We start from the raw sequence: 26,749 nt of genomic DNA on the forward strand, positions 1-26,749 counted from the left end.
CAGTCAGAAACTATAGCCTATGTAGGTAGAGGAAGATCTTGTAATAATACTAGATGTCTTACTGACCCGATACGTCCGATATGTCTAGAAAATAACAGGAATTTTCAAACACCTAAAATAAATATGAGGTCCCCCGAGCATTCGTTCCAAGTCGCTGACAAATTACTGCGAGAACGAAGGGGTTATCATTTTCTTGATTCTATGGATGAACAAGAATTAGCCAGGTCAGCCGTTCATTGGATTGACAGTCCCGGAAAGTATGATGATGATACAGTAGCACACACATTTTTGAATCTCACCCCAGATGAACAGCGTTTAGCTGGGATTTATATGATTCAACAACTTCTTATACTATATAAAAGCCAACATTCAGATCCTGGTCCCTTACCTGATATATTGACTGAATTACTCACGAATAGATGGAGAGGTTCAGGTACTAAGTTAATTAAAGAAATACTAGAATCAAGAAAGCAGTACATTCTTTTTATATGCCCAGAACATGTCTCACTGCCCATCAAGGAAAGAACCACGTATTACATGGACAGACAGAATCCCTTACGAGAAGTGCACCCAATAAAGGGCGAGGACAATGAGTTTAAACGTGTATATGTATATACGCCCATATCGAAAATAGAATTGTTAGAAATGAAGAAAGTGGTACCCAGTCATGACAAAGACCCAGCGGGTTTCCACCGAGAAATTAAAGACATGTTACTCATGGGAGAGTATACCTATCCCGACATTATGACCATATTAAAGGTATTGATGCCTGCTGGCATTTACGAAAAACTCAAGGAAAAAGAGTGGGAAGTGGGAAACCAAAAGATAGATTGGACAGCATTAGAAAATGAAGAAAAGGCCCGAGGTCCAGGTTCGGGGCTTGGGGACAAAACTAAAGCACTACCAGGTTTACTAGTACAGGTACTGCCACGTTTATTAACCACGAAAAAGGAAGACTGGGGTGCAATCTCAGCCTGTAAACAAAAGCAAGATGAAGACACTAGTGATTTCTATGCCCGATTCGAAAAATGTTTTGGTATAAATAGTGGTATAAAAGCAAGTAGCGAGTCATACCCACATCTGTTTGTGACAAAATTAGTTGAAAATTCTTTGCCCCAAGTGAAGAATAGAGTATTAAAATTCGAGAGTACCTGGCAAGGTAACACCCCATCACAAATGTTACAAATGTTACAGTATCATCACAATAGAATTAGAGAAGAACAAGATCATGAACAAAGACGCATGAAAGACACGAAAATGAAAATGCTAGTCTCCCAGACAGTTCCAGCTGAAGGACATAAAAAGGGTACGACACATTCCGGTGATTCAACAGGACCTATAAAAGGGATATGCAACTATTGTAAAAAGCCAGGTCATTACGTACACGATTGTCCAGTTTTGAAACATAATATCGCCATAGGTAATACAAAAGAAAGACCACGACCACCTAGACAGGATCAGAATGAACAAGGAGCCCCGCAGCATGCACAGTCCATGCCAGCTCCACAACAGTCTATACAGTTTGTGCCAGCCGCACCAGCGTTGCCTGCTGCTGCCACACAAACCACGACACGACAGCTGTACCAGACCGCACAGTATGACTACCCTGATTACCAACGATACGCATGAACCAGCCTAGAGAGGGAAGTTGACTTACCCCTTATCGAGGTCCCTGTAGATGAAGAAGGACCTTATGTACATAGTGAATTATTAGGTCAAGACAGAAAATTTTTACTCGATACAGGGGCAAGTCGAACAACTATAAAACGTAGTGAAGTTCCAGGGGTACCCCTCTCAGGCTCACAGAATATTTCCCTTGGTTTTTCAGGAAAACCTATTGTTAATGAAGTGTCACAGCCTCTTCCACTTACGATAGGACCTTTGACCCGAACTACAGATTTATTGCTTACTAAATCATGTCCAGAAAACTTGTTAGGAATAAAAACACTGAAAGCTCTAGGAGCTATAATATGTTGTTCCCCGGAAGGAGTAAGATTGTTTTTACGTGATTTTAAAGGTAATTATGTATCTAGAGACATGGATCCCCGATTGCAGACTTTACCTACACATCTATGGGTACAAGGCCCTACTGATGTTGGTTGCATGAACATTACACCATATCGAGTCACACTGAAGGCAGGAGTGGTACTACCACGAATGCGACAATACAAGTTACCCCCAGATGCTGTAATGGCTTTACTGCAAATCATTGACGAACTCATTGCCCAAGGAGTGGTTGTAGACACAGACTCCAATGTATGTAATTCACCGATAATTCCGATTCTTAAACGAACAGATCCGAAGGCCCCGCCAGTATATCGATTGGTTATTGATTTGCGCGAATTAAACAAATGCATTGTACCACAATTCCCTGTGGTTCCAGATATCTCGTCATTACTGACAGCTATTGATTCCGAAGCAACATTCTTTACTGTAATTGATCTCAAAAATGCCTTTTTCAGCGTCCAAATAGATCCGGAAAGCCAATATTTGTTCGGATTTAGTTTAAATGGACGTAGCTTCAAATTCTCACGCGCACCTCAAGGATTTACAGAAAGCCCCAGCATCTATAGCCAAGCACTGAAACGAGAACTCGACAGTATACACATGCCAGTCAACACTGCTTTGCTTCAATATGTCGATGATCTGCTGATCACCGCGAGAAGTGAACCCGAATGTGAGAAAGCATCACTGACAGTTTTACGATTTCTAGCCGAAAAGGGGCACAAGGTGTCCCCTTCTAAGCTGCAATTCTGTGTCCAGCGAGTTGTTTATCTTGGACACTCGCTGTCCAAGGAGGGAAGGCAGCTTACACCCGACCGCATTCAGTTAATAGCTAACATGCCAATACCCAAGACACAAAAGGAGGTGCGGGCTTTTATAGGCCTCACTTCATATTGTAGGCAGTGGATCCCTCAGTATGCATTTCTAGCAAAACCACTCATTCAGTTGACAACACAGGAGGCAGCCACATCGACTGTTCTCCCTTGGACTCAGGAACATACACAAGCTTTTGAAAGCTTAAAGAAAGCTCTATGCCAAGCACCTGTTTTCCTAGCTCCTCCTGATTATCACAGAAATACTCATTTAGTACACAATAGAGAAAGGAGAGATCTCCCAATAGTCGATTACACTGAAACAGCATGGGAAAAATACACAGATTTCAATAAAGGTCTCTTTCCCTATATAGGTACCGTTACTAATAGTAAACTGATACGTAGATTAACTAGAACCCTTGAAGCAGTAGTGAACGAAACTATTTCCGCCTTAGGCAATTTAACAGAAGAGCAGTCTGCTATGCGGATTGTTGTGCTTCAAAATCGTCTTGTCCTTGACGTCATCCTGGCCGATAGGGGCGGAGCTTGTAGGGTCATCGGATCAAGCTGTTGCATTTTCATACCAGAAAATTCGCCATCTGTATATAAAGCCATAACCCGCCTCCATAAGATTGTAAGCCAGATACACCAGAATCCAGGCACCTGGACTTGGTCCGGTTGGTTTTGGAGCGTGTTATCAGCCTGGGGATGGAGAGTTCTATCCTTCCTAGGTATTGGCCTTCTCATACTATTCAGTTGCTGCTTATGCCTGCAATGTGGACCAGCGATCTGTGGTCTGTGTGCCACATCGTGCATTCCACATCAAGATTTTCGTTCAAAATCCCGGAAGAAGAAAGAAGAACAAATGATGCTATACGAACAGATCAATGGATTAATGAAGATTGATGTCTCTTGACGGGCAAGTAGGGGACAAGGAGGGAATGTGGAAATATGGATTTTTCTGGTCAGTTATGTCCCCTATCTTGGACCCCAACGGTTCTATGTGCATGTTACAAGTACATGTATGTTCCCTCCAGTTCCAGTTATGAAGACGCAAATACATGTGCGTCCACCGTTAACATGTCCTCTTTCAGATCCGCCATGAATGGGCCGGATATTCCATTCCTAAGTACAAAAGGCCACCGCCTTTATATGGTTCACTTATGCCATTTTTACAGTCCAGGCAAGTAGGCCCTGATTCCGTCATCAAGCTTTTCTTGCTTTCTGTCTCTGAAGCTCCAGTCCGAGCCTGCATCTGTGACCATGAACTTTGTCTCATTCCCTGCGCGGCTCACGAAGCCTGACATCAGCTTGCTGCCTGCCAAGAACTGTATTTCACCTTCGAAATTATCTGCTCCGATCCCTGCCCAATGCATTCCTGTCTAGTAGTTTAAGTAAACATTCTTCCAGCTACCGAGCAAAGGCCCGGTTTCTCTGTCTTCATGCAAGTAATTCATAGTCCTGTTACTATGGAAGATTCCTGCCCTCGCATCTAGTGTAGACACTTAGACGCTTGTACACGCACTAACAGTCAGTATAGAATAAGATTCTACTCTAAGAGACCTCTCTTTTGGATAACATAGTTCTTTAAACATAGGATGTTAGATATGATTTGGGATTAGGTTGACTTGACCCTCCAGACTTCTGTCGCCACATGTAGAGCTAAATGTCAAGTCCCCTCCACCCCCTAGATGCACGTCAATCACACGTCATGCTGCTGCGTGCGCATTTCTGTCAAGTATTTCTGCTGACATTGCGAAATTCTTTCATGTAACCGCCCTCTTATGACATCACATCTGATGACGTTCTTTAAATCACTCCCAGTTACGCCTATTTTTGCTACGCATGTGAAATGTTATCTTTGCTATCAATTGTTACGCCTCTTGTATTGGCCTCACTGTAATGCCTATTGTATAAAAGTAATTGATTGTCAATAACGTATGTACTTCACTTCCTGAACCTTCGTGGTAATGGAACCTGGAGCAACCGATTATAATCGACCATTGGAATAAAGCCCATTCCGAACCTCTAATACCACGGATTCTGCCTCTTATTTACTGAGCTATTTTATTATGTTTCTGTATCAAATTAAGTCCCGGTAATTAAATTATTTACCACACAACAATTCCTGTCAAAGCATCCGGACTCTGGCACTGTGAGCTTCCTCCAACAATACCTGTCAAAGCAACAGGACTCTGGCACTGTGAGCTTCCTCCAGCAATCCCTGTCAAAGCAACAGGACTCTGGCACTGTGAGCTTCCTCCAGCAATCCCTGTCAATGCACCAGGACCCTGGCACTGTCAGCTTCCTCCAGCAATCCCTTTCAAAGCAACAGGACTCTGGCACTGTGTGCTTCCTCCAACAATCTCTGTCAAAGCGACAGGACTCTGGCACTGTGAGCTTCCCCCTGCAGTGCCAGTCAATACCAAAGGACTCTGGCACTGTGAGCTTCATCCAACAATCCCTGTCAAAACAACAGTACTCTGGCACTGTGTGCTTCCTCCAGCAATCTCTGTCAAAGCGACAGGACTCTGGCACTGTGAACTTCCTCCAGCAATCCCTGTCAAAGCAACAGGACTCTGGCACTGTGAGCTTCCGCCAGCAATCCCTGTCAATGCACCAGGACCCTGTGTTAGACTTGGGGGTCTCTGGTTGGCGCAAGGTTGCCCTTGTGTCAAGCAGGAACCCTCTCCTCTAGGTCAGGGCACAGGATAACCCCTTTGGGAATGACCCTTGCTCACCCTCTAGGTGCGTGGCGTGAGCAGCCAAGGCGATTCTTCAGGCGTTGTTGGTTAAGCAATTATAATCACACACACAGTAAACCCATTAATCCCCCCAGAAACGGACACCAGGCTTAGGTATGTGAAAATACGCTCTTTTATGTAAAAATAGTTATCTCAATATGCAGACTTATCACAAGACCAGTAACGTTGTTTCTATGCCACCAGATTATTAAAGCAGGCAAACAGTTCTTTACGCGAATGCTTCTTTAGTCGTTTCTCAATGTCACTTGGGCGATTCCAGTCTTGACTTACTTCAGGCCTACCGCGGCTCACGCATCGGTCGTGGGCGCGCTCGCGCCGTTCACAGCTCCTCCCGGTGGCTCCCGGGCAGCGGCGGTGAGACGGGCGTGCAGTGAGGATTTAACGGGGAAGTAAGGCGTTGCGGGCTTCGAGCCCGATACTGGAATTCCTGTAGCACTGTTGCGTGGAGAGAGTCGGCACAGATCGGTGCGACTCTCGGCTTTGGGGAAGTGTTCTTGGATCCTCAATCAGTGGGTGTGGGCAACAGGCAGGCGCGGCCAGCGACCCTTAGCACGGCGGTGCAGGGGGGTCTCCACAGCGGGGGCGGCGCGGCCTGAGATGTCCGGGGATAGCGAAGCGGGGTCACAGGGCACGGACAGTGCAGCTGGATGACCCGGCGTAGATCACAGTTGTCGGACGGATTCCGGCGGGAGGGGTGACAGCGCGTTCAGCGCACTCCAGTGGCAGGCGGTGACAGGGGCGCAGGCAGCCTAGCCCGGGGACAGAGAGCGGCTCCGGACGGAGCGGGGCTCTCACGGGGTAAGGGCAGGCAAGCTCCTGAGTGTCACGGCCCTAGGAGGGGGCGATGAGGGGCGCAGTCTCTTTCCAGCGGGATGCACACATGGCTCGATTGGAGGACGAGCAAAAGCACAGAGAACCCACTGGTCCTGGGGTTCAGTTCAGGGGGCAAGCTCAGATCAAGCCCTTGGAGAATGTTCAAGCACAAAGTAGCAAAGTCTTTTCAGCAAGTCTTTTTCCTCTCCTTTCTCAGCAAGGCAAGCAGCAGGCCAGTCCTTCCAGCGTCTTCTTCTCCTCCTAGTCGGGCAGAGGTTCTTTGTGGTAAACAGGATTCTGATTTGCAAGGAGCAGGGCTCCTACTTTTATACCACATTTCTTTTGTTCTTTCAGGCCAGGGGGGCCTTCGCATAGTCGTTCTCAGTCCTGAGCACTTTGTTGGGGGTACTCTGACTTCTGCTTTCAGTGTGAGGGGCAGGCACATCAGCCGCTCCACAGGAGGTGGAGCCGGCATTCAGGGGCCAAGTACTTTCAGGATCACCTTGTGGACAGCGCTTCGCCCGTCCGGGGCCAGGTGCAGGCTGAGTCATCAGTCGCTCCCTAGGGGGCGGAGCCAGCTTTGTGGTGGTGGAGCACTGCCCTATTCAGAGTCCAAGGGGCACCCCCACCTCCCACCAAGGTGCTCACTTGCCATTCGCTACCTGTCATCCCCCCAGCCCTGTCACTCACATAGCCCAGACAGTCAGATACACGCACAGCAGAGGCGGGCTGAGATGGTTACGCGAGTAAATACGGACTTTCTAAAAAGTCGTATTTACAAACCCAGGATAGTAAAATAAACTTGACTACAAGAAGTATTTTATCATTCCGAGTTCAGGCATACTAAACATATCTCTCTACCATGTTCCCTGAGCCTGCTGGGATTATAGGATGTAATAATTCCAGCAGCTCATCTGGCCTAAGGGGAACAGGTAGCCTTGCAATAGTGAACCACGAAGATGGCGGTGATTCACTATTAGGACAGGCCTCACAACCAGGGCCTGTCCTACCTTACACCTACAACGCACCCTGCCCGCGGGCCTACCATAGGGGTGACTAACATGAGGCTAAGGGAAGGTTCTGGGGGCTGGCAAGTGTGTGCACTTGCCCAGCCAGCGTGACAGTACGGGACTGCACGCGGGGTCGGCAGTGGCAGACCCAGGACACATTTTACATGGCCGCTGGTGTGGGTGGCGCAACCAGCGCTGCAGCCCACTAGCGGCATTGGCATTCACAAGCCCTGGCACTCCGGGTGCACTTTACTGGGGACTGACAGTGAATCCAATAAACCAATCATGTATACCAATGATGAACACTTTATCTTAGGGAGCACTTGCGCTGCGGCACGGATTAGCCGTGGCGCAGCGCCCTGAGCGGACAACACCAGAAAAACAATCGAGGCACACCATCAAAAAGTGGAAGGGAAACTCACGCCAAGGTGCCAGGTCTAACACCCTGGCACTGTCAGCTTCCTCCAGCAATCCCTGTCAAAGCAACAGGACTCTGGCACTGTGTGCTTCCTCCAGCAATCTCTGTCAAAGGGACAGGACTCTGGCACTGTGAGCTTCCCCCTGCAGTGCCAGTCAATGCCAAAGGACTCTGGCACTGTGAGCTTCGTCCAACAATCCCTGTCAAAGCATCCGGACTCTGGCACTGTGAGCTTCCTCCAACAATACCTGTCAAAACAACAGGACTCTGGCACTGTTAGCTTCCTCCAGCAATCCCTGTCAATGCACCAGGACCCTGGCACTGTCAGCTTTCTCAGTAGGGCCTATCAATGCAATAGAAACCCCTAAGTGTGAGCTTCCTCTAGTAGCTGCCATCAACGCAACATGACCCCTGGCATTGCCAGCTTCACTCAGCAATCCCTGTCAATGCATCAGGACTCTGACACTGTGAGCTTCGTCCAACAATCCCTGTCAATGCAACTGGACCCTGGCACTGTCAGCTTCCTCCAGCAATCCCTGTCAAAGCAACAGGACTCTGGCACTGTGTGCTTCCTCCAGCAATCTCTGTCAAAGGGACAGGACTCTGGCACTGTGAGCTTCCCCCTGAAGTGCCAGTCAATGCCAAAGGACTCTGGCACTGTGAGCTTCATCCAACAATCCCTGTCAAAGCATCCGGACTCTGGCACTGTGATCTTCCTCCAGCAATCCCTGTCAAAGCAACAGGACTCTGGCACTGTGAGCTTCCTCCAGCAATCCCTGTCAAAGCAACCGGACTCGGGCACTGTGAGCTTCCTCCAGCAATCCCTGTCAATGCACCAGGACCCTGGCACTGTCAGCTTCCTCAGTAGGGCCTATCAATGCAATAGAAACCCGTAAGTGTGAGCTTCCTCTAGTAGCTGCCATCAACGCAACATGACCCCTGGCATTGCCAGCTTCCCTCAGCAATCCCTGTCAATGCATCAGGACTCTGACACTATGAGCTTCGTCCAACAATCCCTGTCAATGCAACAGGACCCTGGCACTGTCAGCTTCCTCCAGCAATCCCTGTCAAAGCAACAGGACTCTGGCACTGTCAGCTTCCTCCAGCAATCCCTGTCAATGCACCAGGACCCTGGCACTGTGAGCTTCCCCCTGCAATCCCTATCAAAGCAACAGGACTCTGGCACTGTGAGCTTCCTCCAGCAATCCCTGTCAAAGCAACAGGACTCTGGCACTGTGAGCTTCCTCCAGCAATCCCTGTCAAAGCAGCAGGACTCTGGCACTGCGAGCTTCCTCCAGCAATCCCTGTCAATGCAACAGGACCCTGGCACTGTCAGCTTCCTCCAGCAATCCCTGTCAAAGCAACAGGACTCTGGCACTGTGTGCTTCCTCCAGCAATCTCTGTCAAAGCAACAAGACTCTGGCACAGTGAGCTTCCTCCAACAATACCTGTCAAAGCAACAGGACTCTGGCACTGTGTGCTTCCTCCAGCAATCCCTGTCAAAGCATCTGGACTCTGGCACTGTGAGCTTCCTCCAACAATACCTGTCAAAGCAACAGGACTCTGGCACTGTGAGTTTCATCCAACAATCCCTGCCAATGCAACAGGACGCTGGCACTGTCCGCTTCTTCCAGCAATCCCTGTCAATGCAACAGGACCCTGGCACTGTCAGCTTCCTCCAGCAATCCCTGTCAAAGCAACAAGACTCTGGCACTGTGAGCTTCCTCCAGCAATCCCTGTCAAAGCAACAAGACTCTGGCACTGTGAGCTTCCTCCAGCAATCTCTGTCAAAGCGACAGGACCCTGGCACTGTGAGATTCCTCCAGCAATCCCTGTCAAAGCAACAGGACCCTGGCACTGTGAGATTCCTCCAGCAATCCCTGTCAAAGCAACAGGACTCTGGCACTGTGTGCTTCCTCCAGCAATCTCTGTCAAAGGGACAGGACTCTGGCACTGTGAGCTTCCCCCTGCAGTGCCAGTCAATGCCAAAGGACTCTGGCACTGTGAGCTTCATCCAACAATCCCTGTCAAAGCATCCGGACTCTGGCACTGTGAGCTTCCTCCAACAATACCTGTCAAAGCAACAGGACTCTGGCACTGTGAGCTTCCTCCAGCAATCCCTGTCAAAGCAACAGGACTCTGGCACTGTGAGCTTCGTCCAACAATCCCTGTCAATGCAACTGGACCCTGGCACTGTCAGCTTCCTCCAGCAATCCCTGTCAAAGCAACAGGACTCTGGCACTGTGTGCTTCCTCCAGCAATCTCTGTCAAAGGGACAGGACTCTGGCACTGTGAGCTTCCCCCTGAAGTGCCAGTCAATGCCAAAGGACTCTGGCACTGTGAGCTTCGTCCAACAATCCCTGTCAAAGCATCCGGACTCTGGCACTGTGATCTTCCTCCAGCAATCCCTGTCAAAGCAACAGGACTCTGGCACTGTGAGCTTCCTCCAGCAATCCCTGTCAAAGCAACCGGACTCGGGCACTGTGAGCTTCCTCCAGCAATCCCTGTCAATGCACCAGGACCCTGGCACTGTCAGCTTCCTCAGTAGGGCCTATCAATGCAATAGAAACCCGTAAGTGTGAGCTTCCTCTAGTAGCTGCCATCAACGCAACATGACCCCTGGCATTGCCAGCTTCCCTCAGCAATCCCTGTCAATGCATCAGGACTCTGACACTATGAGCTTCGTCCAACAATCCCTGTCAATGCAACAGGACCCTGGCACTGTCAGCTTCCTCCAGCAATCCCTGTCAAAGCAACAGGACTCTGGCACTGTCAGCTTCCTCCAGCAATCCCTGTCAATGCACCAGGACCCTGGCACTGTGAGCTTCCTCCTGCAATCCCTATCAAAGCAACAGGACTCTGGCACTGTGAGCTTCCTCCAGCAATCCCTGTCAAAGCAACAGGACTCTGGCACTGTGAGCTTCCTCCAGCAATCCCTGTCAAAGCAGCAGGACTCTGGCACTGCGAGCTTCCTCCAGCAATCCCTGTCAATGCAACAGGACCCTGGCACTGTCAGCTTCCTCCAGCAATCCCTGTCAAAGCAACAGGACTCTGGCACTGTGTGCTTCCTCCAGCAATCTCTGTCAAAGCAACAAGACTCTGGCACAGTGAGCTTCCTCCAACAATACCTGTCAAAGCAACAGGACTCTGGCACTGTGTGCTTCCTCCAGCAATCCCTGTCAAAGCATCTGGACTCTGGCACTGTGAGCTTCCTCCAACAATACCTGTCAAAGCAACAGGACTCTGGCACTGTGAGTTTCATCCAACAATCCCTGCCAATGCAACAGGACGCTGGGACTGTCCGCTTCCTCCAGCAATCCCTGTCAATGCAACTGGACCCTGGCACTGTCAGCTTCCTCCAGCAATCCCTGTCAAAGCAACAAGACTCTGGCACTGTGAGCTTCCTCCAGCAATCCCTGTCAAAGCAACAAGACTCTGGCACTGTGAGCTTCCTCCAGCAATCTCTGTCAAAGCGACAGGACCCTGGCACTGTGAGATTCCTCCAGCAATCCCTGTCAAAGCAACAGGACCCTGGCACTGTGAGATTCCTCCAGCAATCTCTGTCAAAGGGACAGGACTCTGGCACTGTGAGCTTCCCCCTGCAGTGCCAGTCAATGCCAAAGGACTCTGGCACTGTGAGCTTCATCCAACAATCCCTGTCAAAGCATCCGGACTCTGGCACTGTGAGCTTCCTCCAACAATACCTGTCAAAGCAACAGGACTCTGGCACTGTGAGCTTCCTCCAGCAATCCCTGTCAAAGCAACAGGACTCTGGCACTGTGAGCTTCCTCCAGCAATCCCTGTCAATGCACCAGGACCCTGGCACTGTCAGCTTCCTCCAGCAATCCCTGTCAAAGCAACAGGACTCTGGCACTGTGTGCTTCCTCCAACAATCTCTGTCAAAGCGACAGGACTCTGGCACTGTGAGCTTCCCCCTGCAGTGCCAGTCAATGCCAAAGGACTCTGGCACTGTGAGCTTCGTCCAACAATCCCTGTCAAAACAACAGGACTCTGGCACTGTGTGCTTCCTCCAGCAATCTCTGTCAAAGCGACAGGACTCTGGCACTGTGAACTTCCTCCAGCAATCCCTGTCAAAGCAACAGGACTCTGGCACTGTGAGCTTCCTCCAGCAATCCCTGTCAATGCACCAGGACCCTGGCACTGTCAGCTTCCTCCAGCAATCCCTGTCAAAGCAACAGGACTCTGGCACTGTGTGCTTCCTCCAGCAATCTCTGTCAAAGGGACAGGACTCTGGCACTGTGAGCTTCCCCTGCAGTGCCAGTCAATGCCAAAGGACTCTGGCACTGTGAGCTTCATCCAACAATCCCTGTCAAAGCATCCAGACTCTGGCACTGTGAGCTTCCTCCAACAATACCTTTCAAAAGAACAGGACTCTGGCACTGTTAGCTTCCTCCAGCAATCCCTGTCAATGCACCAGGACCCTGGCACTGTCAGCTTCCTCAGTAAGGCCTATCAATGCAATAGAAACCCCTAAGTGTGAGCTTCCTCTAGTAGCTGCCATCAACGCAACATGACCCCTGGCATTGCCAGCTTCCCTCAGCAATCCCTGTCAATGCATCAGGACTCTGACACTATGAGCTTCGTCCAACAATCCCTGTCAATGCAACAGGACCCTGGCACTGTCAGCTTCCTCCAGCAATCCCTGTCAAAGCAACAGGACTCTGGCACTGTCAGCTTCCTCCAGCAATCCCTGTCAATGCACCAGGACCCTGGCACTGTGAGCTTCCTCCTGCAATCCCTGTCAAAGCAACAGGACTCTGGCACTGTGAGCTTCCTCCAGCAATCCCTGTCAAAGCAACAAGACTCTATCACTGTGAGCTTCCTCCAGCAATCCCTGTCAAAGCAGCAAGACTCTGGCACTGCGAGCTTCCTCCAGCAATCCCTGTCAATGCAACAGGATTCCGAAACTGCGAGCTTCCTCCAGCAATCCCTGTCAAAGCAGCAGGACTCTGGCACTGCGAGCTTCCTCCAGCAATCCCTGTCAATGCAACAGGACCCTGGCACTGTCAGCTTCCTCCAGCAATCCCTGTCAAAGCAACAGGACTCTGGCACTGTGTGCTTCATCCAGCAATCTCTGTCAAAGCAACAAGACTCTGGCACTGTGAGCTTCGTCCAACAATCCCTGTCAAAGCATTCGGACTCTGGCACTGTGAGCTTCCTCCAACAATACCTGTCAAAGCAACAGGACTCTGGCACTGTGAGCTTCCTGCAGCAATCCCTGTCAAAGCAACAGGACTCTGGCACTGTGAGCTTCGTCCAACAATCCCTACCAATGCAACAGGACGCTGGCACTGTCAGCTTCCTCCAGCAATCCCTGTCAATGCAACAGGACCCTGGCACTGTCAGCTTCCTCCAGCAATCCCTGTCAAAGCAACAGGACTCTGGCACTGTGAGCTTCATCCAACAATCCCTGCCAATGCAACAGGACGCTGGCACTGTCCGCTTCCTCCAGCAATCCCTGTCAATGCAACAGGACCCTGGCACTGTCAGCTTCCTCCAGCAATCCCTGTCAAAGCAACAAGACTCTGGCACTGTGAGCTTCCTCCAGCAATCTCTGTCAAAGCGACAGGACCCTGGCACTGTGAGATTCCTCCAGCAATCCCTGTCAAAGCAACAGGACCCTGGCACTGTGAGATTCCTCCAGCAATCCCTGTCAAAGCAACAGGACTCTGGCACTGTTTGCTTCCTCCAGAAATCTCTGTCAAAGGGACAGGACTCTGGCACTGTGAGCTTCCCCCTGCAGTGCCAGTCAATGCCAAAGGACTCTGGCACTGTGAGCTTCATCCAACAATCCCTGTCAAAGCATCCGGACTCTGGCACTGTGAGGTTCCTCCAACAATACCTGTCAAAGCAACAGGACTCTGGCACTGTGAGCTTCCTCCAGCAATCCCTGTCAAAGCAACAGGACTCTGGCATTGTGAGCTTCCTCCAGCAATCCCTGTCAATGCACCAGGACCCTGGCACTGTCAGCTTCCTCCAGCAATCCCTGTCAAAGCAACAGGACTCTGGCACTGTGTGCTTCCTCCAACAATCTCTGTCAAAGCGACAGGACTCTGGCACTGTGAGCTTCCCCCTGCAGTGCCAGTCAATGCCAAAGGACTCTGGCACGGTGAGCTTCGTCCAACAATCCCTGTCAAAACAACAGGACTCTAGCACTGTGTGCTTCCTCCAGCAATCTCTGTCAAAGCGACAGGACTCTGGCACTGTGAACTTCCTCCAGCAATCCCTGTCAAAGCAATAGGACTCTGGCACTGTGAGCTTCCTCCAGCAATCCCTGTCAATGCACCAGGACCCTGGCACTGTCAGCTTCCTCCAGCAATCCCTGTCAAAGCAACAGGACTCTGGCACTGTGTGCTTCCTCCAGCAATCTCTGTCAAAGGGACAGGACTCTGGCACTGTGAGCTTCCCCCTGCAGTGCCAGTCAATGCCAAAGGACTCTGGCACTGTGAGCTTCCTCCAGCAATCCCTGTCAAAGCAACAGGACTCTATCACTGTGAGCTTCCTCCAGCAATCCCTGTCAAAGCAGCAAGACTCTGGCACTGCGAGCTTCCTCCAGCAATCCCTGTCAATGCAACAGGATTCCGAAACTGCGAGCTTCCTCCAGCAATCCCTGTCAAAGCAGCAGGACTCTGGCACTGCGAGCTTCCTCCAGCAATCCATGTCAATGCAACAGGACCCTGGCACTGTCAGCTTCCTCCAGCAATCCCTGTCAAAGCAACAGGACTCTGGCACTGTGTGCTTCATCCAGCAATCTCTGTCAAAGCAACAAGACTCTGGCACTGTGAGCTTCGTCCAACAATCCCTGTCAAAGCATTCGGACTCTGGCACTGTGAGCTTCCTCCAACAATACCTGTCAAAGCAACAGGACTCTGGCACTGTGAGCTTCCTGCAGCAATCCCTGTCAAAGCAACAGGACTCTGGCACTGTGAGCTTCGTCCAACAATCCCTACCAATGCAACAGGACGCTGGCACTGTCAGCTTCCTCCAGCAATCCCTGTCAATGCAACAGGACCCTGGCACTGTCAGCTTCCTCCAGCAATCCCTGTCAAAGCAACAAGACTCTGGCACTGTGAGCTTCCTCCAGCAATCTCTGTCAAAGCGACAGGACTCTGGCACTGTGATCTTCCTCCAGCAATCCCTGTCAAAGCAACAGGACTCTGGCACTGTGAGCTTCCCCCTGCAGTGCCAGTCAATGCCAAAGGACTTTGTCACTGTGAGCTTCGTCGAACAATCCCTGTCAAAGCATCCGGACTCTGGCACTGTGAGCTTCCTCCAACAATACCTGTCAAAGCAACAGGACTCTGGCACTGTGAGCTTCCTCCAGCAATCCCTGTCAATGCACCAGGACCCTGGCACTGTCAGCTTCCTCAGTAGGGCCTATCAGTACAATAGAAACCCGTAAGAGTGAGCTTCCTCTAGTAGCTGCCATCAACGCAACATGACCCCTGGCATTGCCAGCTTCCCTCTGCAATCCCTGTCAATGCATCAGGACCCTGGCACTGTCAGCTTCCTCCAGCAATCCCTGTCAAAGCGACAGGACCCTGGCACTGTGAGATTCCTCCAGCAATCCCTGTCAAAGCGACAGGACCCTGGCACTGTGAGATTCCTCCAGCAATCCCTGTCAAAGCAACAGGACTCTGGCACTGTGTGCTTCCTCCAGCAATCTCTGTCAAAGGGACAGTACTCTGGCACTGTGAGCTTCCCCCTGCAGTGTCAGTCAATGCCAAAGGACTCTGGCACTGTGAGCTTCCTCCAGCAATCCCTGTCAATGCACCAGGACCCTGGCACTGTCAGCTTCCTCAGTAGGGCCTATCAGTGCAATAGAAACCCGTAATTGTGAGCTTCCTCTAGTAGCTGCCATCAACGCAACATGACCCCTGGCATTGCCAGCTTCCCTCAGCAATCCCTGTCAATGCATCAGGACTCTGACACTATGAGCTTCGTCCAACAATCCCTGTCAATGCAACAGGACCCTGGCACTGTCAGCTTCCTCCAGCAATCCCTGTCAAAGCAACAGGACTCTGGCACTGTCAGCTTCCTCCAGCAATCCCTGTCAATGCACCAGGACCCTGGCACTGTGAGCTTCCTCCTGCAATCCCTGTCAAAGCAACAGGACTCTGGCACTGTGAGCTTCCTCCAGCAATCCCTGTCAAAGCAACAGGACTCTATCACTGTGAGCTTCCTCCAGCAATCCCTGTCAAAGCAGCAAGACTCTGGCACTGCGAGCTTCCTCCAGCAATCCCTGTCAATGCAACAGGATTCCGAAACTGCGAGCTTCCTCCAGCAATCCCTGTCAAAGCAGCAGGACTCTGGCACTGAGAGCTTCCTCCAGCAATCCCTGTCAATGCAACAGGACCCTGGCACTGTCAGCTTCCTCCAGCAATCCCTGTCAAAGCAACAGGACTCTGGCACTGTGTGCTTCATCCAGCAATCTGTCAAAGCAACAAGACTCTGGCACTGTGAGCTTCGTCCAACAATCCCTGTCAAAGCATTCGGACTCTGGCACTGTGAGCTTCCTCCAACAATACCTGTCAAAGCAACAGGACTCTGGCACTGTGAGCTTCCTGCAGCAATCCCTGTCAAAGCAACAGGACTCTGGCACTGTGAGCTTCGTCCAACAATCCCTGCCAATGCAACAGGACGCTGGCACTGTCAGCTTCCTCCAGCAATCCCTGTCAATGCAACAGGACCCTGGCACTGTCAGCTTCCTCCAGCAATCCCTGTCAAAGCAACAAGACTCTGGCACTGTGAGCTTCCTCCAGCAATCTCTGTCAAAGCGACAGGACTCTGGCACTGTGAGCTTCCTCCAGCAATCCCTGTCAAAGCAACAGGACTCTGGCACTGTGAGCTTCCCCCTGCAGTGCCAGTCAATGCCAAAGGACTCTGGCACTGTGAGCTTCGTCGAACAATCCCTGTCAAAGCATCCGGACTCTGGCACTGTGAGCTTCCTCCAACAATACCTGTCAAAGCAACAGGACTCTGGCACTGTGAGCTTCCTCCAGCAACCCCTGTCAATGCACCAGGTCCCTGGCACTGTCAGCTTCCTCAGTAGGGCCTATCAGTACAATAGAAACCCATAAGAGTGAGCTTCCTCTAGTAGCTGCCATCAACGCAACATGACCCCTGGCATTGCCAGCTTCCCTCTGCAATCCCTGTCAATGCATCAGGACCCTGGCACTGTCAGCTTCCTCCAGCAATCCCTGTCAAAGCGACAGGACCCTGGCACTGTGAGATTCCTCCAGCAATCCCTGTCAAAGAGACAGGACCCTGGCACTGTGAGATTCCTCCAGCAATCCCTGTCAAAGCAACAGGACTCTGGCACTGTGTGCTTCCTCCAGCAATCTCTGTCAAAGGGACAGTACTCTGGCACTGTGAGCTTCCCCCTGCAGTGCCAGTCAATGCCAAAGGACTCTGGCACTGTGAGCTTCATCCAACAATCCCTGTCAAAGCATCCGGACTCTGGCACTGTGAGCTTCCTCCAACAATACCTGTCAAAGCAACAGGACTCTGGCACTGTGAGCTTCCTCCAGCAATCCCTGTCAAAGCAACAGGACTCTGGCACTGTGAGCTTCCTCCAGCAATCCCTGTCAATGCACCAGGACTCTGGCACTGTCAGCTTCCTCAGTAGGGCCAATCAATGCAATAGAAACCCGCAAGTGTGAGCTTCCTCTAGTAGCTGCCATCAACGCAACATGACCCCTGGCATTGCCAGCTTCCCTCAGCAATTCCTGTCAATGCATCAGGACTCTGACACTGTGAGCTTTGTCCAACAATCTCTGTCAAAGCGACAGGACTCTGGCACTGTGAGCTTCCCCTTGCAGTGCCAGTCAATGCCAAAGGACTCTCGCACTGTGAGCTTCGTCCAACAATCCCTGTCAAAGCATCCGGACTCTGGCACTGTGAGCTTCCTCCAACAATACCTGTCAAAGCAACAGGACTCTGGCACTGTGAGCTTCCTCCAGCAATACCTGTCAAAGCAACAGGACTCTGGCACTGTGAGCATCCCTCAGCAATCCCTGTCAATGCATCAGGACTCTGGCACTGTGCTTCCTCCAGCAATCTCTGTCAAAGCGACAGGACTCTTGCCCTGTGAGCTTCCTCCAGAATTCCCTGTCAATGCACCAGGACCCTGGCACTGTCAGTTTCCTCCAGCAATCCCTGTCAAAGGAACAGGACTCTGGCACTGTGTGCTTCCTCCAGCAATCTCTGTCAAAGCGACAGGACCCTGGCACTGTGAGATTCCTGCAGCAATCCCTGTCAAAGCAACAGGACTCTGGCACTGTGAGCTTCGTCCAACAATCCCTACCAATGCAACAGGACGCTGGCACTGTCAGCTTCCTCCAACAATCCCTGTCAAAGCATTCGGACTCTGGCACTGTGAGCTTCCTCCAACAATCCCTACCAATGCAACAGGACGCTGGCACTGTCAGCTTCCTCCAGCAATCCCTGTCAATGCAACAGGACCCTGGCACTGTCAGCTTCCTCCAGCAATCCCTGTCAAAGCAACAGGACTCTGGCACTGTGAGCTTCATCCAACAATCCCTGCCAATGCAACAGGACGCTGGCACTGTCCGCTTCCTCCAGCAATCCCTGTCAAAGCAACAAGACTCTGGCACTGTGAGCTTCCTCCAGCAATCTCTGTCAAAGCGACAGGACCCTGGCACTGTGAGATTCCTCCAGCAATCCCTGTCAAAGCAACAGGACCCTGGCACTGTGAGATTCCTCCAGCAATCCCTGTCAAAGCAACAGGACTCTGGCACTGTTTGCTTCCTCCAGAAATCTCTGTCAAAGGGACAGGACTCTGGCACTGTGAGCTTCCCCCTGCAGTGCCAGTCAATGCCAAAGGACTCTGGCACTGTGAGCTTCATCCAACAATCCCTGTCAAAGCATCCGGATTCTGGCACTGTGAGGTTCCTCCAACAATACCTGTCAAAGCAACAGGACTCTGGCACTGTGAGCTTCCTCCAGCAATCCCTGTCAAAGCAACAGGACTCTGGCACTGTGAGCTTCCTCCAGCAATCCCTGTCAATGCACCAGGACCCTGGCACTGTCAGCTTCCTCCAGCAATCCCTGTCAAAGCGACAGGACTCTGGCACTGTGAGCTTCCCCCTGCAGTGCCAGTCAATGCCAAAGGACTCTGGCACTGTGAGCTTCGTCCAACAATCCCTGTCAAAACAACAGGACTCTAGCACTGTGTGCTTCCTCCAGCAATCTCTGTCAAAGCGACAGGACTCTGGCACTGTGAACTTCCTCCAGCAATCCCTGTCAAAGCAACAGGACTCTGGCACTGTGAGCTTCCTCCAGCAATCCCTGTCAATGCACCAGGACCCTGGCACTGTCAGCTTCCTCCAGCAATCCCTGTCAAAGCAACAGGACTCTGGCACTGTGTGCTTCCTCCAGCAATCTCTGTCAAAGGGACAGGACTCTGGCACTGTGAGCTTCCCCCTGCAGTGCCAGTCAATGCCAAAGGACTCTGGCACTGTGAGCTTCCTCCAGCAATCCCTGTCAAAGCAACAGGACTCTATCACTGTGAGCTTCCTCCAGCAATCCCTGTCAAAGCAGCAAGACTCTGGCACTGCGAGCTTCCTCCAGCAATCCCTGTCAATGCAACAGGATTCCGAAACTGCGAGCTTCCTCCAGCAATCCCTGTCAAAGCAGCAGGACTCTGGCACTGCGAGCTTCCTCCAGCAATCCCTGTCAATGCAACAGGACCCTGGCACTGTCAGCTTCCTCCAGCAATCCCTGTCAAAGCAACAGGACTCTGGCACTGTGTGCTTCATCCAGCAATCTCTGTCAAAGCAACAAGACTCTGGCACTGTGAGCTTCGTCCAACAATCCCTGTCAAAGCATTCGGACTCTGGCACTGTGAGCTTCCTCCAACAATACCTGTCAAAGCAACAGGACTCTGGCACTGTGAGCTTCCTGCAGCAATCCCTGTCAAAGCAACAGGACTCTGGCACTGTGAGCTTCGTCCAACAATCCCTACCAATGCAACAGGACGCTGGCACTGTCAGCTTCCTCCAGCAATCCCTGTCAATGCAACAGGACCCTGGCACTGTCAGCTTCCTCCAGCAATCCCTGTCAAAGCAACAAGACTCTGGCACTGTGAGCTTCCTCCAGCAATCTCTGTCAAAGCGACAGGACTCTGGCACTGTGAGCTTCCTCCAGCAATCCCTGTCAAAGCAACAGGACTCTGGCACTGTGAGCTTCCCCCTGCAGTGCCAGTCAATGCCAAAGGACTTTGTCACTGTGAGCTTCGTCGAACAATCCCTGTCAAAGCATCCGGACTCTGGCACTGTGAGCTTCCTCCAACAATACCTGTCAAAGCAACAGGACTCTGGCACTGTGAGCTTCCTCCAGCAATCCCTGTCAATGCACCAGGACCCTGGCACTGTCAGCTTCCTCAGTAGGGCCTATCAGTACAATAGAAACCCGTAAGAGTGAGCTTCCTCTAGTAGCTGCCATCAACGCAACATGACCCCTGGCATTGCCAGCTTCCCTCTGCAATCCCTGTCAATGCATCAGGACCCTGGCACTGTCAGCTTCCTCCAGCAATCCCTGTCAAAGCGACAGGACCCTGGCACTGTGAGATTCCTCCAGCAATCCCTGTCAAAGCGACAGGACCCTGGCACTGTGAGATTCCTCCAGCAATCCCTGTCAAAGCAACAGGACTCTGGCACTGTGTGCTTCCTCCAGCAATCTCTGTCAAAGGGACAGTACTCTGGCACTGTGAGCTTCCCCCTGCAGTGCCAGTCAATGCCAAAGGACTCTGGCACTGTGAGCTTCCTCCAGCAATCCCTGTCAATGCACCAGGACCCTGGCACTGTCAGCTTCCTCAGTAGGGCCTATCAGTGCAATAGAAACCCGTAATTGTGAGCTTCCTCTAGTAGCTGCCATCAACGCAACATGACCCCTGGCATTGCCAGCTTCCCTCAGCAATCCCTGTCAATGCATCAGGACTCTGACACTATGAGCTTCGTCCAACAATCCCTGTCAATGCAACAGGACCCTGGCACTGTCAGCTTCCTCCAGCAATCCCTGTCAAAGCAACAGGACTCTGGCACTGTCAGCTTCCTCCAGCAATCCCTGTCAATGCACCAGGACCTTGGCACTGTGAGCTTCCTCCTGCAATCCCTGTCAAAGCAACAGGACTCTGGCACTGTGAGCTTCCTCCAGCAATCCCTGTCAAAGCAACAGGACTCTATCACTGTGAGCTTCCTCCAGCAATCCCTGTCAAAGCAGCAAGACTCTGGCACTGCGAGCTTCCTCCAGCAATCCCTGTCAATGCAACAGGATTCCGAAACTGCGAGCTTCCTCCAGCAATCCCTGTCAAAGCAGCAGGACTCTGGCACTGAGAGCTTCCTCCAGCAATCCCTGTCAATGCAACAGGACCCTGGCACTGTCAGCTTCCTCCAGCAATCCCTGTCAAAGCAACAGGACTCTGGCACTGTGTGCTTCATCCAGCAATCTGTCAAAGCAACAAGACTCTGGCACTGTGAGCTTCGTCCAACAATCCCTGTCAAAGCATTCGGACTCTGGCACTGTGAGCTTCCTCCAACAATACCTGTCAAAGCAACAGGACTCTGGCACTGTGAGCTTCCTGCAGCAATCCCTGTCAAAGCAACAGGACTCTGGCACTGTGAGCTTCGTCCAACAATCCCTGCCAATGCAACAGGACGCTGGCACTGTCAGCTTCCTCCAGCAATCCCTGTCAATGCAACAGGACCCTGGCACTGTCAGCTTCCTCCAGCAATCCCTGTCAAAGCAACAAGACTCTGGCACTGTGAGCTTCCTCCAGCAATCTCTGTCAAAGCGACAGGACTCTGGCACTGTGAGCTTCCTCCAGCAATCCCTGTCAAAGCAACAGGACTCTGGCACTGTGAGCTTCCCCCTGCAGTGCCAGTCAATGCCAAAGGACTCTGGCACTGTGAGCTTCGTCGAACAATCCCTGTCAAAGCATCCGGACTCTGGCACTGTGAGCTTCCTCCAACAATACCTGTCAAAGCAACAGGACTCTGGCACTGTGAGCTTCCTCCAGCAATCCCTGTCAATGCACCAGGTCCCTGGCACTGTCAGCTTCCTCAGTAGGGCCTATCAGTACAATAGAAACCCATAAGAGTGAGCTTCCTCTAGTAGCTGCCATCAACGCAACATGACCCCTGGCATTGCCAGCTTCCCTCTGAAATCCCTGTCAATGCATCAGGACCCTGGCACTGTCAGCTTCCTCCAGCAATCCCTGTCAAAGCGACAGGACCCTGGCACTGTGAGATTCCTCCAGCAATCCCTGTCAAAGAGACAGGACCCTGGCACTGTGAGATTCCTCCAGCAATCCCTGTCAAAGCAACAGGACTCTGGCACTGTGTGCTTCCTCCAGCAATCTCTGTCAAAGGGACAGTACTCTGGCACTGTGAGCTTCCCCCTGCAGTGCCAGTCAATGCCAAAGGACTCTGGCACTGTGAGCTTCATCCAACAATCCCTGTCAAAGCATCCGGACTCTGGCACTGTGAGCTTCCTCCAACAATACCTGTCAAAGCAACAGGACTCTGGCACTGTGAGCTTCCTCCAGCAATCCCTGTCAAAGCAACAGGACTCTGGCACTGTGAGCTTCCTCCAGCAATCCCTGTCAATGCACCAGGACCCTGGCACTGTCAGCTTCCTCAGTAGGGCCAATCAATGCAATAGAAACCCGCAAGTGTGAGCTTCCTCTAGTAGCTGCCATCAACGCAACATGACCCCTGGCATTGCCAGCTTCCCTCAGCAATTCCTGTCAATGCATCAGGACTCTGACACTGTGAGCTTTGTCCAACAATCTCTGTCAAAGCGACAGGACTCTGGCACTGTGAGCTTCCCCTTGCAGTGCCAGTCAATGCCAAAGGACTCTCGCACTGTGAGCTTCGTCCAACAATCCCTGTCAAAGCATCCGGACTCTGGCACTGTGAGCTTCCTCCAACAATACCTGTCAAAGCAACAGGACTCTGGCACTGTGAGCTTCCTCCAGCAATCCCCGTCAATGCACCAGGACCCTGGCACTGTCAGCTTCCTCAGTAGGGCCTTTCAATGCAATAGAAACCCGTAAGTGTGAGCTTCCTCTAGCAGCTGCCATCAACGCAACTTGACCCCTGGCATTGCCAGCTTCCCTCAGCAATCCCTGTCAATGCATCAGGACTCTGGCACTGTGAGCTTTGTCCAACAATCCCTGTCAAAGCATCCGGACTCTGGCACTGTGAGCTTCCTCCAGCAATACCTGTCAAAGCAACAGGACTCTGGCACTGTGAGCTTCCCTCAGCAATCCCTGTCAATGCATCAGGACTCTGGCACTGTGCTTCCTCCAGCAATCTCTGTCAAAGCGACAGGACTCTTGCCCTGTGAGCTTCCTCCAGAATTCCCTGTCAATGCACCAGGACCCTGGCACTGTCAGCTTCCTCCAGCAATCCCTGTCAAAGGAACAGGACTCTGGCACTGTGTGCTTCCTCCAGCAATCTCTGTCAAAGGGACAGGACTCTGGCACTGTGAGCTTCCCCCTGCAGTACCAGTCAATGCCAAAGGACTCTGGCACTGTGAGCTTCGTCCAACAATCCCTGTCAAAGCATCCGGACTCTGGCACTGTGAGCTTGCTCCTGCAATCCCTGTCAAAGCAACAGGACTCTGGCACTGTGAGCTTCCTCCAGCAATCCCTGTCAAAGCAACAGGACTCTGGCACTGTGAGCTTCCTCCAGCAATCCCTGTCAAAGCAGCAGGACTCTGGCACGGCGAGCTTCCTCCAGCAATCCCTGTCAATGCAACAGGATTCCGAAACTGTGAGCTTCCTCCAGCAATCCCTGTCAAAGCAGCAGGACTCTGGCACTGCGAGCTTCCTCCAGCAATCCCTGTCAATGCAACAGGACCCTGGCACTGTCAGCTTCCTCCAGCAATCCCTGTCAAAGCAACAGGACTCTGGCACTGTGTGCTTCCTCCAGCAATCTCTGTCAAAGCAACAAGACTCTGGCACTGTGAGCTTCGTCCAACAATCCCTGTCAAAGCATCCGGACTCTGGCACTGTGAGCTTCCTCCAACAATACCTGTCAAAGCAACAGGACTCTGGCACTGTGAGCTTTCTGCAGCAATCCCTGTCAAAGCAACAGGACTCTGGCACTGTGAGCTTCATCCAACAATCCCTGCCAATGCAACAGGACGCTGGCACTGTCAGCTTCCTCCAGCAATCCCTGTCAATGCAACAGGACCCTGGCACTGTCAGCTTCCTCCAGCAATCCCTGTCAAAGCAACAAGACTCTGGCACTGTGAGCTTCCTCCAGCAATCTCTGTCAAAGCGACAGGACTCTGGCACTGTGAGCTTCCTCCAGCAATCCCTGTCAAAGCAACAGGACTCTGGCACTGTGAGCTTCCCCCTGCAGTGCCAGTCAATGCCAAAGGACTCTGGCACTGTGAACTTCATCCAACAATCCCTGTCAAAGCATCCGGACTCTGGCACTGTGAGCTTCCTCCAACAATACCTGTCAAAGCAACAGGACTCTGGCACTGTGAGCTTCCTCCAGCAATCCCTATCAATGCACCAGGACCCTGGCACTGTCAGCTTCCTCAGTAGGGCCTATCAGTACAATAGAAACCCGTAAGAGTGAGCTTCCTCTAGTAGCTGCCATCAACGCAACATGACCCCTGGCATTGCCAGCTTCCCTCAGCAATCCCTGTCAATGCATCAGGACCCTGGCACTGTCAGCTTCCTCCAGCAATCCCTGTCAAAGTGACAGGACCCTGGCACTGTGAAATTCCTCCAGCAATCCCTGTCAAAGCAACAGGACTCTGGCACTGTGTGCTTCCTCCAGCAATCTCTGTCAAAGGGACAGGACTCTGGCACTGTGAGCTTCCCCCTGCAGTGCTAGTCAATGCCAAAGGACTCTGGCACTGTGAGCTTCATCCAACAATCCCTATCAAAGCATCCGGACTCTGGCAGTGTGAGCTTCCTCCAACAATACCTGTCAAAGCAACAGGACTCTGGCACTGTGAGCTTCCTCCAGCAATCCCTGTCAAAGCAACAGGACTCTGGCACTGTGAGCTTCCTCCAGCAATCCCTGTCAATGCACCAGGATCCTGGCACTGTCAGATTCCTCAGTAGGGCCAATCAATGCAATAGAAACCCGCAAGTGTGAGCTTCCTCTAGTAGCTGCCATCAACGCAACATGACCCCTGGCATTGCCAGCTTCCCTCAGCAATCCCTGTCAATGCATCAGGACTCTGACACTGTGAGCTTTGTCCAACAATCTCTGTCAAAGCGACAGGACTCTGGCACTGTGAGCTTCCCCTTGCAGTGCCAGTCAATGCCAAAGGACTCTCGCACTGTGAGCTTCGTCCAACAATCCCTGTCAAAGCAACAGGACTCTGGCACTGTGAGCTTCCTCCAGCAATCCCTGTCAATGCACCAGGACCCTGGCACTGTCAGCTTCCTCAGTAGGGCCTTTCAATGCAATAGAAACCCGTAAGTGTGAGCTTCCTCTAGCAGCTGCCATCAACGCAACTTGACCCCTGGCATTGCCAGCTTCCCTCAGCAATCCCTGTCAATGCATCAGGACTCTGGCACTGTGAGCTTCGTCCAACAATCCCTGTCAAAGCAACAGGACCCTGGCACTGTCAGCTTCCTCCAGCAATCCCTGTCAAAGCAACAGGACTCTGGCACTGTGTGCTTCCTCCAGCAATCTCTGTCAAAGCGACAGGACTCTGGCACTGTGAGCTTCCCCCTGCACTGCCAGTCAAAGCAACAGGACTCTGGCACTGTGAGCTTTCTCCAACAATACCTGTCAAAGCAACAGGACTCTGGCACTGTGAGCTTTCTGCAGCAATCCCTGTCAAAGCAACAGGACTCTGGCACTGTGAGCTTCATCCAACAATCCCTGCCAATGCAACAGGACGCTGGCACTGTCAGCTTCCTCCAGCAATCCCTGTCAATGCAACAGGACCCTGGCACTGTCAGCTTCCTCCAGCAATCCCTGTCAAAGCAACATGACTCTGGCACTGTGAGCTTCCTCCAGCAATCTCTGTCAAAGCGACAGGACTCTGGCACTGTGAGCTTCCTCCAGCAATCCCTGTCAAAGCAACAGGATTCTGGCACTGTGAGCTTCCCCCTGCAGTGCCAGTCAATGCCAAAGGACTCTGGCACTGTGAACTTCATCCAACAATCCCTGTCAAAGCATCCGGACTCTGGCACTGTGAGCTTCCTCCAACAATACCTGTCAAAGCAACAGGACTCTGGCACTGTGAGCTTCCTCCAGCAATCCCTGTCAATGCACCAGGACCCTGGCACTGTCAGCTTCCTCAGTAGGGCCTATCAGTACAATAGAAACCCGTAAGAGTGAGCTTCCTCTAGTAGCTGCCATCAACGCAACATGACCCCTGGCATTGCCAGCTTCCCTCAGCAATCCCTGTCAATGCATCAGGACTCTGACACTGTGAGCTTCGTCCCACAATCCCTGTCAATGCAACAGGACCCTGGCACTGTCAGCTTCCTCCAGCAATCCCTGTCAAAGTGACAGGACCCTGGCACTGTGAAATTCCTCCAGCAATCCCTGTCAAAGCAACAGGACTCTGGCACTGTGTGCTTCCTCCAGCAATCTCTGTCAAAGGGACAGGACTCTGGCACTGTGAGCTTCCCCCTGCAGTGCTAGTCAATGCCAAAGGACTCTGGCACTGTGAGCTTCATCCAACAATCCCTATCAAAGCATCCGGACTCTGGCAGTGTGAGCTTCCTCCAACAATACCTGTCAAAGCAACAGGACTCTGGCACTGTGAGCTTCCTCCAGCAATCCCTGTCAAAGCAACAGGACTCTGGCACTGTGAGCTTCCTCCAGCAATCCCTGTCAATGCACCAGGATCCTGGCACTGTCAGATTCCTCAGTAGGGCCAATCAATGCAATAGAA

Source organism: Triturus cristatus, chromosome 1_1 (assembly GCF_964204655.1).
Source record: "Triturus cristatus chromosome 1_1, aTriCri1.1, whole genome shotgun sequence".
Lineage (NCBI taxonomy): Eukaryota > Metazoa > Chordata > Amphibia > Caudata > Salamandridae > Triturus > Triturus cristatus.